Source organism: Typopeltis vanoorti, chromosome 22, assembly GCF_054136105.1.
Source record: "Typopeltis vanoorti isolate ZY-2024b chromosome 22, IOZ_Tvanoo_1.0, whole genome shotgun sequence".
NCBI classification, from domain to species: domain Eukaryota; kingdom Metazoa; phylum Arthropoda; class Arachnida; order Uropygi; family Thelyphonidae; genus Typopeltis; species Typopeltis vanoorti.
Window position 1 is genome coordinate 64,929,231 of NC_143570.1, and position 14,769 is coordinate 64,943,999.

Here is a 14,769-nt window from a genome sequence, read left to right on the forward strand (position 1 = left end):
ACCTCAAACTACAGGACATGAAAATACCTGCAAATAAACTTGCAGATGTTTTCCTGAATAAATATGGATGATTTTGAAATGCAGTTGATCAATTTTTCAAAGTAGCTCAATTTTGAAGCAGAAATTTGTTGACTTCAGAGTATCGACTTGGAAAATATTGAAAAAGAGCGATTTGAGACGGAAAAAGAGGCACTAAGAACTTGGAATGCTATTCCCGAAACTTTTGTATTTTTAAAAACCCTTGCAACAGCATTATTATCCATTTTTGCATCTACATATTGTTGTGAATCATTGTTCTCAGTGATGAACTTTGTTAAATCTCGTAACAGGAATAGCCTTACAGATGAAACTAGTAGCGCATACACATCTCTAAAGGTTACAAAATATAAACCTGATATAAATTATCTGTCGTTAGTGATGCAGCAGCAGCAGCAGCAGCAGAAAGTCTCATTGATGCTAAATAAATAAAATGTCCAGTATTTTTCTTTCTCTAGTTTTGATTTGATGTTTTCTGCTAAAAATGGTAAAGATTAACTTCTGTTTAATATATTATGTAGGTAAAATAACAATTTATTTTATCTGTAATTTTTATGTATTACTTGTAAGGGATTAAGAAGTAATACAATTATATCTTTAATTTTATTTTCTTTTATTGTGCTTTAGCCAAGTAAAACGATTACGAGATTGCACTGCAATATATTGGGAAAACTTTGAAAAACTTATGTCTGATTGATCTCTATAAAAAAAAAATCAGAATTATTGTTGACTCATTTGCTGATGTTAAAAATTGCATCTTTAAATTGTGTGGTTTTACATGGCAGCTAGATTTACAGTGCAAATAAAAAAATATTCATGCTATCAACAGGATAGGACTTTTAGTAAAAATTCTATCACTAATTTTTACATTCATTCACTTTACAAAAATCACTCTTACAATATTCTTTGATTTTACCATTTTAGTGTGATATTTGATTATTTGAAAAGGTCTTTTTAATACTTAAAAGGCACCAAATAATAATATGTTCCCCAAAATTTCTGTTGGTATGTGAGAATGCACAAGTTTTCCACCCCTGGTCTAGAGTCTAGATTTAAACAAATCTATAATGCTGCTGCGTGTTTTGGAGTTTACGGTGAAAACGCCAGCCAGTCTTACTAGCAGTGACGGTGACTAAGCCTTAGATTGTCAGAAATGCTCTCTTTTTGACTTTTTTTGTAGTATTTTTGGTGTGTCTTGAGAAGGGCGGCAAACTCATGGACCACCCCAGGTGGCAAAAGCTCTAGCTATGCCACTGGATCCTCCTGTTACTAATTCATTCACCATGCAGAAATCCAGTAATATCTATCCATTTTCATTTATATTTCCTATACCATCTTTTCCCATTATCATATCTATATTTCCTATACCATCTTTTTCTCATTATCATATCTATATATCCTGTACCATCTTTTCCCATTATCATTTCTCTGTCTGTATGATCATTTCCTATTTTAGCATTTAGATCCTCCATTACTATAATTATATCTCTACGATTTGTGTCATCTATTGCTTTTTTTTTGTAATATATCATAAAATTCATATTTTTCATTTTCATCTGCATTATTAGTTGGTGCATATACTTTTATAATTGTCACTTTATAGAATCTTGAGTTAGACTTTGCTCTCATGCATCTTCCTGTTACTGGTTCCCATTCTATCATTGTAGCTCTTGCTTTACTGGACATCATTATTATTGCCGCTTCTAGGAATTATTATTCCCAGTATTTCAATTTTGTAGGCTTCATTTCTTTGGCTATATTGGCTGCATTTGATGTCTCATACATAATCCTCACATTCCAACATCCAATTCGTATGGTTTTTTTTTGGCTTCAAATAGTTTATATTGTAAAATCTCTCATGATAAGTGATTCCATCATGTTCGGTTTTACAATGGTTTTAGATCAGGATATATATTGAATAGATATGTAAGATGTTTAATGAAAAATTATTCCCTACAAGTTATTGTGTTCAAAAAAAAAGAAATTTCCTTTGTTTCCATAATATGCACATCAATCAGCAAGTTTACAGTGAGATTAACAGCAGAACAAAGAGGATTATCAAGAGTCGCAAAAAAGGATGTCATCGCATCAAAGGGACAGCAAAGACAAAGTATGTGTACATATCCTTTATCGAAAAGCATGCAAAGGTGACGTCTGCATGCATGGAAGTAAACACGTGATGTTCGAAAGGCACACAACAGTGAAGACAAAGGAAGCTAGACACATATAAGGTGCCACAGCAGTAAGCAAAATTATTACAGGATTCTCATTGCTTACTCTTACCTGTAATCGCTGACCATCCATGGTCGGCAAAGAAAGAAGGCTTCGTGTGTCTGCTTTCAGGATTCTTAAGACATGTCCATGTTTGAAGAATTTTATCGTTTGTGATCAAAGGGAACAGAAGAGAATTCTGCTATCTTCAACATGGATCGTCTACATGAAGGAGACTTTATAACAAGGTGTCAGAAAGGAAGAGATCGACACAGTGAATGATATGAAGGTTAAGAAGATATCTGTAGCACTTTTGGTTAATGCAAAGAATTGTTTATGAAGGAGAAAATTGTGAGTAACTATATTTCTGAAGTTATGTGTAGAATGTGCATGAGTCTAATATATATAATGTGCAAGAGAGATAATGTGTAGAAAGTAGTTAAATTAGACTAGACCAGTGTGTTTATCACAATCATGTAATGTTGAAGTAAGTGTTATGATAATTCAGAATCAAGGTTTAGTGGAATGATGAATTTGTATATATCTATTGTGCATATTGTCAATATTCTTTAGGTCTTAATAAATAGTTTGTAAACAACACACTGAACTGTGTGGTGTCAATGCACTATCAACAAAAAAATTCCGAACCTGTGTGCGGTAATGTTTACGATTTTTATGTAGTTGCCATGACTGACTGAAAGGGATAAATTTAACATAAAGCAGGGAATGTGCATGAGAGTTCAGAAATATGTATTGTCTTTGAAAAAGTCTTACACTCTTATTCTCAAATTATAGTCTAGCTAGTGCAGTCGATGAACAAATAAATTTGCTGGGCTATAGAGTAAGCATATACATGGCGGCAATCAGAAAGTAAGACGGCCAACCACAGTAAGAAAGTTAAAGACAAAGACAAGGCAGGATAGATAGATATGGATAGAAAATAGAGATTAAGATATTTCACAAATTGCACAGCCGGTACGTAAATAAAATTTTACAAATGCTGCAGCCAAACACGGATATAAAATATAACATTTTTTTTTACAATATGTCTCTTTTGGTTTTTGTGTCTTGTCCAAATTTTCTGTTGTATTCCTCAATTCCCTAGTTTCTCCATAAGAGCTAGGGGATGTCATTCTCAACAGTTTGTCTTCATTTAGTAATTACATTTTAGTCAGATAACTCTGGTGTCCTGGTTTCCATAGTAAAGCACTTTTATATGAAGATGGGCACTAGCCCTTCGCTCAACTGTCACCTATTTACATGGGCTTGGGAGTGGCATCATGTGGCATAACCACATTGTGGCTGGCTTCCAAGATTCCTAGCCTCATCAATTTCTTGTAACATAATTCCACCAGTATAATATGCCATTGTCAGGATTATTGTACAGGAAATTGATTTACAGTCTGCTTGGCCCAGTTGTACAACCTTCCCTGTTTCCTACCCAGATACACTAAAAAGGTCTGAACCCAAAGCACACATTTCCACATCTTCACCAGATACAAAGCCTTGCTCATTCATATCATTATTATATTTACATATCGTAGCTTAAAATTCTATATACATACTTACCATTCCTTCCACAATGATCTGGTTTTCCTGAGACTACATTAGGTCTCATCCCAATAAATAATTTGTTGAGGTTCCTGATGCCAAATCCATTCAAGCCTAAGCCATCCTTCCTATTCAGTTTTTTTTTTTACTATCCAACTAACTCCATACATCCAAAAACTCACATCCCTTTCTTCTACACGGACTGTGCATTGAATCATTTGCTATCGCATCATACCTTCTTAACTTAATACAACAGTACTAAGTACTGTTGTATTAAGTTAAGAAGTCTCGGTAACATACCAACAATTTTTACTTTCTCACCTTTTCCAGCATTCCTTTCATATCCTTTCTCATGCACTACCTAAATTATTAGTTCCAACAAGGACCACCATCTCTTTTCTTTTCTGTTTTTCTCTTACATTTGTCACATCTTTAATTTTCAGCCTTGGGAAACTCAAAGAAGTGACTTCATCAGCAAGCACAAATTTAATGTTTGAATTGCCATGCCATATTACTTTTTTGATTCTTATATTTTAATGTACTTACATTGTTGCAATAGCATCTTCAATACTTTCCTATCTCTTCTTTTTCTGATATTCTTTTACTTATCTTTTCTAAGTTTCTTTAATTGTTTCTCCACGTTTTCCAATTCTGTGGTCGATTTTCTAATACTTTATTTTTATCATGGTATTTCAAATGTCAAATTTTCCTTGCATATCAACATTACTGCTACAATGTTTCTGCTTGGTGGAACAAAGGTTCTCCTCAACAGAACATGTTAACTGATGCTTTTGGCACTGTCTTGTTGTGGCAAGCTTTTATCACTATTTTTAATGTTATTACCATTAACAAAATTTCTACAATTACATTACTAACTACATGTATTACGTTAGTTATGATACACCATAACTAACTTAATACGTTTAGTTAGTTATGTTGTATTTAAAATACACCAATGAATCTAAGAAAAACACTCACTAAATAAAAAAATGACCATTCTTTTAGGAGTTTCATAACAGTATGTCTACACTCAAAGGATAATTATTGTCAAAGGGCAAAGGATAATGTTAGGCTAATGAAAGGGCGAAGGATAATGATTGTCAATTTAATGTTGCAAAATGTAAGGTTATGCACTTCGGGTTGAAAAGGTTGCATATGCTGTATCATACTGATGGTATTGAATTGCAGGAAATTGATGAGGCTAGGGACTTGGGAATAATGGTGGACAAAGAGCTGAAGTTCAGAGGGCATATTGCAAGAGTTGTTAAAATAGCTCCAAGAATTACTTGGATGTTGAAAAACATGCTAACGAGAAAAGAAAAGGAAGTTATTATTCCTCTTTATAAGGCTATGATTTGGCCACATCTTGACTACTGTACACAGATTTGGTCACCTGAGTTTCTTGAGTAGAGAGGATTCAGAGACAAGTGACCGAGATGGTGACAGGTCTGTGAAATACTCCCTATGAAGATAGGTTGAATGTTTGTGGATGACATAGTTTAATTGATAAACAGTAAAGAGGGGACTTGATAGGAACTTTCAAGATATTAAAGGGGTTTTATAAAACTGAAAGAAGTGAAATTTTTCAATATATGACAAATAATTAGGGCCATCTGTGGAAGTTGTGTAAGAGTGTGGTTATAGGTGTGTGTGCAGACCAGATTTTTTTGCATAGAGAGTAGTGAGTGAATGGAATGGATTGCCAGAACTGGTTGAGGATTTGTGTGTATAATGGTTAATTTGGGTCTCCCACGATGGGTCTCTGGACTTCATGGAGATGCTGTAAAATAATAATAATAATACAATCCAATCATTAGTTCCAACAAGAACTGAAAAAAAAAGTACATTTTCTTCATCTGTTCTATAAAATATCTGGATCAGCTTATGTGTTTCTATCATATCCTCTTCCCCATTCCTACCTGATAGTTATATTCTGCAATCCACAACCTTGTAATTTAGTCCTGATATTATCCATCAACAGGTGTGTTAACATCTTGTTTACCAATCTTGGAATCTGCTCTACCTCTTTTATCATGTCCTAAGGAAACCAAACCTGATACCAGTAGTCCATATATACAAGGTGTTTCAAAAGACGGATATGAAATTTACAGAATGACATTTTTATTACCATACAAATGTAGCATAAAACTTGAAGTTTCGACACAGATAGTTAAAGTTCGATATGACTGCCTCCAGTAATTCTGCAGACATCTTGCCACATGCAACAGAGTATATCTGGCATAACTTCAGCAATGTCGGCAATAATTCTGGAACACAGCTGATCCAAATTGGTTGGTAGTGGTGGTACAAACACTCGATCTTTTGCAAAGACCCACAAGAAAAAAAAAAACTTAATGGTGTAGAGTTGAAAAAAACCTGTGGCCATGCTACAGGCACCCCTCTACCAATCCATTGGCCTGGAATATGGGTGTCGAGGTAGGACGTTACATCTGTCAGGTGAGGAGGTGCACCATCTCACTGGAAATGCATGCTTCTGTTGTGGTTTTTAAGACGTTCTCTTCATCCAGTCACCTTCAAATACTCTTACAACTACAGTTTACAGGAAACCAACATTCACAGGTCATTATATTCTTAAAGAATCAGCCCATCATCCTTGTCAAAAAACAGGAATCATAAAATGTCTTATCAGAAGAGCCAAAACTAATTGTTCTACTTCTAATTTTCTACAGAAAGAACTTTCTACTATCCAACAACACATGAAACTCAATAGCTTTCCCGAAAAGAGTACTCAACATCTTCTCGATTCTTATAATCCACCACAAAACAACGAAGATTCAATATGTCGAGTTCCAATTCCTTAAATCTCTGGGATTTCAGAACCTATCACAGGAATTCTGAAGAAATATGAGTTAACAGCTACTTATTCACCTATTAACAAATTATCTTCCCATTTTCCTTCTCCTAAAGACAAACGCTCAACTATATCTCTTCCTGGAGTTTATCAAATTCCCTGCAAATGTTACTCTCCTAATTTGGACAAACTGGACATTCTCTTGAAAAAAGAATCCAAGAACATCAATCCTCCATTCATCAAAACAAACCTGAAAAATCTGGATTGGCTCAGCACGGGATTGAACTAACCACAACATCCTTTGGTCAAAAACTCGCCTCTTACATAGATCGTGTTATAAATTTGAACGTTTATTCAAAGAAAGTGTAGAGGCTTTACTCCATCGTACTAACCTGAATCGGAATGACTGTATATCTATATCAAAAATCTGGGAAAGTCTAATCAGGATAACTCATTAATTCATATTAATGTTATGTTATTTAATCTTATTAATTAATATCTTTATTTCAATCATGTCTCTGCTTAAAAATATTCCCTTTAATACTTAGTGATATAACATCACGCAGCTTGTTCTATTTTTAAATGATGTATTGTTAATATTCCACTTTGTATTTTTTTTTTAAAAACTGTTCTTGTAGTGCCACTGAAGGTGGTCTGCTATTTCCAGACCGAAATATTTGGTTAATTAAATATCTTTCTTGTCTTTACGTGCATATATTATCCAAAAATTGATGTGTTTCACTACATTATGACACTCACTCGGCTTTTTGTAGTCTTCCGAGTTATTCTCTGTTCTGCAAAATTGTAAATAAACACTCTTTTGAAACACCCTGTAGTTATATCTAGGCCTCATAATACAGAGGGAGAAAAATTTTGTTATCTTTATTCCTTTCAACATGATTTTCTGTGTCTATATATGGTTTTTGCTGTTTATCCAATTTTTGTATACATTTCCAGAGCACTAACTCCTAGATTATCACTCTCAGGTCTTTCAGTGGAATATGCCAAGTGTAATCTCACTCTGTGCAAATCTTGTGCATCACAACATTAAACTGACATCCATTATCCTGTACACTATATTGGTTAATTCAGAATTTTATGCATGATATATGCGTTAGAATCATTTACTACTACTTCTAAGTTTATCGTCGTAAGCAAACAACTAGGTATACTTCTTCATATCATTCCTAATATCATTAACCTATATTACAAACAACAGTGGCCAAAGTCCATTGATCTCTGACACAACACTGGTCACATGCATCTATTTAGGCTCTGCTTCCTTCCCCAAATGCTTCAGTTTAATTTAGATAGTAGTCACTTGCACTGCTAGGCTCTGCAACTCAAATGGCATTATTTTAGAAAGTAAGTAGATTACTGATGAAAAACCTCCCCATTAAAGCTGTGCTGTTTACCATAGATCCTATACCTCTTCACCCATTCCTGAATTCAAGACTTAACTAACTTTTCCAAAATCTTTAAAACTACTCCACATATACTGATCAGTCTATAATTTTCTACTTATACTTTTAATTCCCTTTATAATGAAAGTATATTGAGCCATATTGCCCTGTTTCCAATTAATTAAACAGACTAAGTTAAATAACCTATTTATACATGTTGCTTATTCTCTTGAAAGTGCAAGAGAATAAACAATAAGTGTGGTTAGTAATTTAACTTGTAGTTCACATGCAATTATTCTGCTGTATTCACATTGAGACTTTGCAGTATAGTGCACATCTTTGGTCAATTTCCCCTATTTTCACATCCATTCATGTCACATCATCACTATACTATCTCCATCTGGATGATACTTCCTTGTCATAATGATCATTTAGTAACTCAGTCATTTCTTCTGCTGCTATCATCTTCATTAAAGTTATCATTCTTTCTACTTTTTTTTTTTTTGAAACTCATCTATGAAGGGTTTTGTAAACCTATGGTACATTCTTCTTCTTCTTAAAATGTCATCCCTTAGAAGCAGGTTGGCAATAGTCTCATGGAACTTTTTTTCTTTCTTTTGCTGCTCTGGAATATGGTACATTAGTACTACTAATTTTTTGTTAATTCTCTCCCTCCCCCATGAAAGGCTATTAGCCTATAGTACATTTGTGTTTGTACTGTGAATTAGATAATTTAGAAACACGGAACTTTCAAAGCCACCACAGGCCTCCAGTAAGTAGAATGGTGATTTCAAATCAGGTGCACCTCCCAAGCAGCATTCATGTGCTATGCATTCTTGTACCTCTCGTGTATGGGATAAATATATAAAAAAACAAAAAAAAGTAACAGATGAGTAATAAAATTCATTTGTTACCTAAAGACATTCACAAAACATCCATACACATGATGGTATTTGAATCCACAGCCTATTGGTTGTTGAATGAATGTGCTAACCTTTGAGCCAACCAGACTGATTTATCTCTCTTATAATCTGAGTTTGCCTTTCTTACTATTCTAGTTGTGGTGCTTTGCACTGCTCATTTGTCATTACATTTAGACTATTCAATGGTCAAATACTGAAGATATAGCTGTATGGCACTGTAAGAAGTCACTTGACTTCTCATATAGTGGAGAATCTCCATTCAAGGTTCCATTATTTGAAGGTTGGATAGTTGAGAGATCAAGGTATAAATGTACATAGCAGGAATTTAAAGAATACATTTTTTTTGTGTGTGTATGTGTGTGTGTGGAGAGTAGTGCATAATTAGAATTGATTTCTGGATGCGATTGTACTGTCGACAAATGAGGCTTTGTATGAATAATAGCTAATGTGAGTCTCCCATAGTGAACTTAGGACTCTGTGGAAATGTCTGATCAATAATAATAATAAAGATTTTCATTCTGCTCAAGGCTATCAATTGTTTGAAAACTCTAAAATTCACTAACCTCAAATTCTTCACATTATCCACACATTCTCATCTCTCTCACTCTCTGTCATGTCTCTCATTTATGTTACTCTCATATCTTTCTTTTCCTTCTCCTTACACTTTATCTTCATTCTCATATCACCCTTGCCCCATTTATCATATCATCATCAAATTTTCATGACGTCAAAAGGCTCATTATGGGAAGTCCTACTTGCTGCTCACAAAACTCATTAAATATTACTTTAAACTGTCCACTGTTTCTGCACTCACCATGCTCTTGCGCAAGGATTTGCACTCCACAACTCTACATAAAATACCCACTGCTTATGTTCCTGCTCATTCCCCTCCTTATACAGCTTCTAGGGCAAATCTCCTTTTCTAATCTTGACTCTCCTCATTTTTTTAAAAATCTCTTATTCGTTAATCTGGCAACAGTCTCTTACCAAGTTATGCATTTCAATCATTTCTCCATCCTCATATCTATGAAACTCTGCAAATTGTATTTCCTCAATCCTCTGTCATACTCAGTGTTCCAAACACAACCTTATTCAGTCTCTTTCTATATTATGGTCATAACCTGTTGACATATCCTTAAAATTCTAGAAATGCATCCACTAAATTTTAGATCCTTGGATATCATGATCCCCATACTCTTTATCTCTTTCATTTCCTGCATGATATACCAGCCAGTCACATGCCATACCTTTCCAAATTTTAAAGCTGCACACGTTGCAACATTGGATGGCTAAATTTTTCAGATCCTCTTGTAAAGCCACAACAAGTACTCTTCTCCTCATAGTTCTCCCCAAAATTTGCATCATTCTCAAACATCTTCATATCCATATTTAAGCCTATCCCAATAGCATTAACATTCAAATTAAACAGCAATGTCATCTCAACACAGAGGCCCCTTAGTTACTTTCCTCTTCTGGGATACTGCTTCCCCCCCTCTTCCTTCCACAATTTGCTGATATCTGTCAGACAGATCATCTCTTATGCAATTCGCTCATCTGTTATCTATCATAATTTGAAAACCATAACGGATGTTAAAAGGGACGAAAGTGAGGCGAGAGTGGCGGAAAAAAACGAAATTGAGAGAACAAATGAAAGTAGAAATGGCGTGACGCAGAAATCGCAAGTGAAAAGCATCGAAAGAATAAATGATAGCAAAAAAAGAATGAATGATGGCGAAAGTTGGACGCATGTTGGACTGAAGGTACGGAAACAAAGAAAGATAAATCAGAGTGAAAGTGAGAAGAATGATAGCGAAAGATGGACGTATGTTGGACCGAAAGTACGGAAACAAAGAAACATGAATGAGAGGGAAAGTGAGAAGAGGAGGGTCGAGAGTTAGAAAGTTAGAAAGATTTAATGATAGAGAGAATCTGTCGCGAAATTCGGAAAGTGAATTGGATTGGATGAGGCAAGAAATGAAATGGATGCGGAATGAAATTAAGAGAGTTCAGGTCAAAACTATTAAAATAAATCATGATGGCATGAAAGAGTTAACGAAAGATGAGCGAGTGGCGTTGTATGGTGGCTCCATTATTAAAGGCGTGCTAGAGGATAAAATGCACAAGGTATGTTTTCCAGGCGGTAAAATGAGTAGGGTGATTGAGGCATTGGATATGAGGCGGGAGCAAGCAAAAGAGTTAATTGTATTAATTGGTACAAATGAATTGAGAGAGAACAAACAGCATGTCAGAATGAATGTCAGGAGGCTGCTTGGAAAGATAAAAGAGAATAGTGTGACAGGAAGGGTAATCAGTGTGTTGCCTAGGTATGATTGTGGTGAAATGAGGCAGAGAGCAAGGATTATGAATGATATTCTGGCTGATATGTGTGAGGAGATGGGAGTACAGTTTGTTAATGTGTGGAATGAGTTTGAGGGACGAAGTGAGCTGTATGGGAGCAATGGACTGCATTTGAGTGGTTATGGTGTGAGCCGATTGGAGAGACTGCTGCTGGAAGGTAGAGAAGTGAATAGAGAGAATGAATCAGATCGAGAGGGGAGTAATGTTGAAGAGCAGGAAAGTAAGACAGGAGAGATTGAGGAAGTGGAAATGAATGGGAAGTGAGTGGTATGAGTATAGAAAATGAGAGAATGGGTGTGCAAGAGGAGCAGGGAAATGGGGAGGCTCAGGGTGGACAGGAGTACACAGCATAAGAAAGGTGGATGTTCCAAGAGGAGGATAGCATGTGTAGGCAGGAAAGGAATGTTAATGACCAGGGATCAAGAGGAAACAGTTGGAATTGAAAAGGATTTTAAAATGAAGAAGCAGAAAGGGAAATGGCCCCAGTCAAGCATGGAGAGATTGCATCGAGTGAGTGGTATCAGTAGAACTAGCTGTAAATCAAGAAATGAGCTGATGTCTTTGTATACAAATGCTAGAAGTAAAAGAAACAAGGCAGATGAAATGGTTGCACTAATTGCGTCTGTGCACCGAAAGATTGTTGGAATAAGTGAGACATGGTTGGAAGAGGATGACACCCTGACAGGAATATAAATGGATGGGTATGACGTATTTCGTGAGGATAGAAGGGGTAAAAAAGGGAGGGGGAATGCTATTGATGATAAACAAAGAGTTATGTCCATACAAAGTAGAGATGCAAGAGGGAAATAGTGTCAGTAGTTTTGAGGCAGTATGGTGTGCGATAGAGGTGAAAGGAATCAAATACTTGGTGGAATGTTGTTATAGACAGGTAATGTGGATGGTGGTAATAGTGAAATGTATAGTCAAATTAGCCAAGCAAATAAGAAAAGGGTGATCCTTATGGGTGATTTTAATTATGGCAATATAGACTGGAATGATGAGATAGCAACTGGAAGTAAAGAAAATGAGTTTCTAGAGTTTTTGAGGGATAACTACCTCAGACAGTATGTAACAGAGGGCACACGAGGATTAAGGGTCTTGGATTTGTTCATCTCATTAGAGAATGTAATTATAAATGAGGTGTCAAATCATCCACCAATTGGCGAGAGTGACCATGAGGTGATTACCTGGGTGGTTGACAGCAGTGCGAGAACCCCTGTGAAAAAAGGGTATATGTGGAACTACAAGGGGGGGGGGGATTATGATTAGCTCAGCAGGAGACAGCTTGCGGGTGTAGCGTGGAATGAGGAGTTAGCTCGAAAAGAGATCAATGCAAATTGGGGGATTTTCAAAAACTATCTAAGAGATGCAATGTCTAAATGTATACCAAGGGTGAGAAGGTTAAATAAGGTAGGTGTGAGATGGATGAATGAAGAGATTAAGCATTCGATACAGAAAAAAAGGGTATTGTGGAGGAAGCATAAGAAAAGTGGAAATAACCAATTTCATGAGGTCTACAAAAACCAGGCAAGTAGGGTGACTTGGTTGGTGAGAGTAGCCAAAGAGTGGTATGAACAGCAGTTAGCTAACGAAGCCAAAAACAATCATAGGGAGTTCTTTCAATATGTAGCCAGCAAAAGAAAGAATGATGATGGAAGGATGACATTGATTAGAGGAAATGGTATAAAGACAACGTGTTTCAGAATGTGTGGTTGAGATACTTAACGAGCAGCTCATAAATATCTTTCAATCTTGTGAATGTGACTTCATGGAGAGATTGAGAGCAGTTGATGATAGGGAGGAGAGACTGACTGTAAGTCAGCAAGAGGTGTTTCGGGAGTTGAGTAAACTAGATGTAAATAAGGCTTTGGGACTTGATAATATATCACTGTGTATTCTGAAGGAATGTGCCAGAGAATTGACACCTGCCTTGACATATTTTTTTAATACGAGTCTTGCACTTGGTCAAGTTCCTAAGGAGTGGAAGGAGGGCAAGATTGTGCCACTTCATAAAGGAGGTGATCGAACTCAAGCATCAAACTATAGGCCTATCTGTGTGTCAGGTGTTGTGGTTAAGTTGTTGGAGAAGCTTGTGAGAACTAGGATCCAGAGTTGGGTTGACAACAATGGTATAATCTTTGATGGACAGCATGGATTTGCTAAAGGTAAGTCATGTTTTAGTATACTTACTTATTACAATGAAGTGATTACTTCCTTGGACAGAGGAGAAGGATACACAGTAATATACTTGGATTTCGCAAAGGCTTTTGTTAGAGTACCTCATGATAAGTTGACAATCAAACTGGAGCAGATGGGGGTTGGATATTAGATTAGTGCATTGGATTGGAGACTAGCAATCTGATAAGTATCAATAAGTTGTGTATGGGGGTGCGATATCGAGTAAAAGGAAAGTCGCTAGTAGAGTGCTTCAGGGGTCTGTTTTAGGGCCATTACTGTTTAACTTGTATATTAATGATATTGGTGAAGATTTGGATGGAGATATTCAGTTTTTTGCAGATGATGCAAAGTTGGGACGAACCATAAAGAGTAGCGAAGATGTTGTGGCCTTACGAGAAGACTAGAATAAATTGAGTGATTGGCAAGCAAATGGGGATGTGAGTTCAATGTTGCAAAATGTAAGGTTTTAAAATTTGGAAAACAAAGATGGGATGCAGAATTTATGCTTGGTGAGAATATATTGGTGGAGGTAGAGGAAATTAGAGATCTGGAGGTGATAGTGGATAAGGATCTAAAATTTAGGGGAAACATCGCCAAAAATGCGAAGACAACACAAAGACTTCTGGGAATGATGCGGAGGACACTGACGTGTAGAAGTAGGGAGATTTTTGTTCCATTGTATAAGGCTTTGATTAGGCCACACAAGGACTTTTGTGCCCAGATTTGGTCACTGGGTTTTCGGAAGAATGAAGAGATGTTGGAAAGGGTCCAAAGGCGACTGACTAAGGTGGTTTCTGTCCTCTGGAATATTGAGTATGAATAAAGATTGAGAAGATGTAATTTGCAGAGTCTGGTGGACAGAAGGAAGAGGGGAAATATGATAGAGACCTACAAGTTGGTAAGGGGTTGTTATAAGATCAATGGTGGAGAAGTTCTACAGAGAATAGTGGGAGATCAGGGGAGAACCAGAGGTCATCCCTGGGAACTGTATAAAGAGGGTGTGAGTAGGGGAGTGAGAGGCAGGTTTTTTTCGTGCAGGGTTGTGAATGATTGGAATGCCTTGCCTGAGAGTGTCGTGACTGCAAGGAGTTTGAGTGTGTTTAAGATACGATATGATGAGATATGTGTGTGTGTGTGTGTGTGTGTGTGTGTGGTAAAAGGACCTCCCAGATGAGTCTTTGACTCTATGAGGTCTTGCAAAATAATAATAATAATAATAATCATACCTTTGCAGAATCTTAATACAGTATACCACCATAATAAGACTTACGTTAACAAAGCCGTGCTGTCCCTCATA

General features: G+C 36.2%; 1 protein-coding gene across 4 annotated transcripts in view; it reads left to right on the forward strand.

The window, feature by feature from the left end:
- Nucleotides 1-14,769, forward strand: part of LOC150094462 (hemocytin-like) — a 2,636,009-nt gene that overhangs the window by 2,462,045 nt on the left and 159,195 nt on the right. The gene's annotated exons all lie outside the window — the stretch shown is intronic.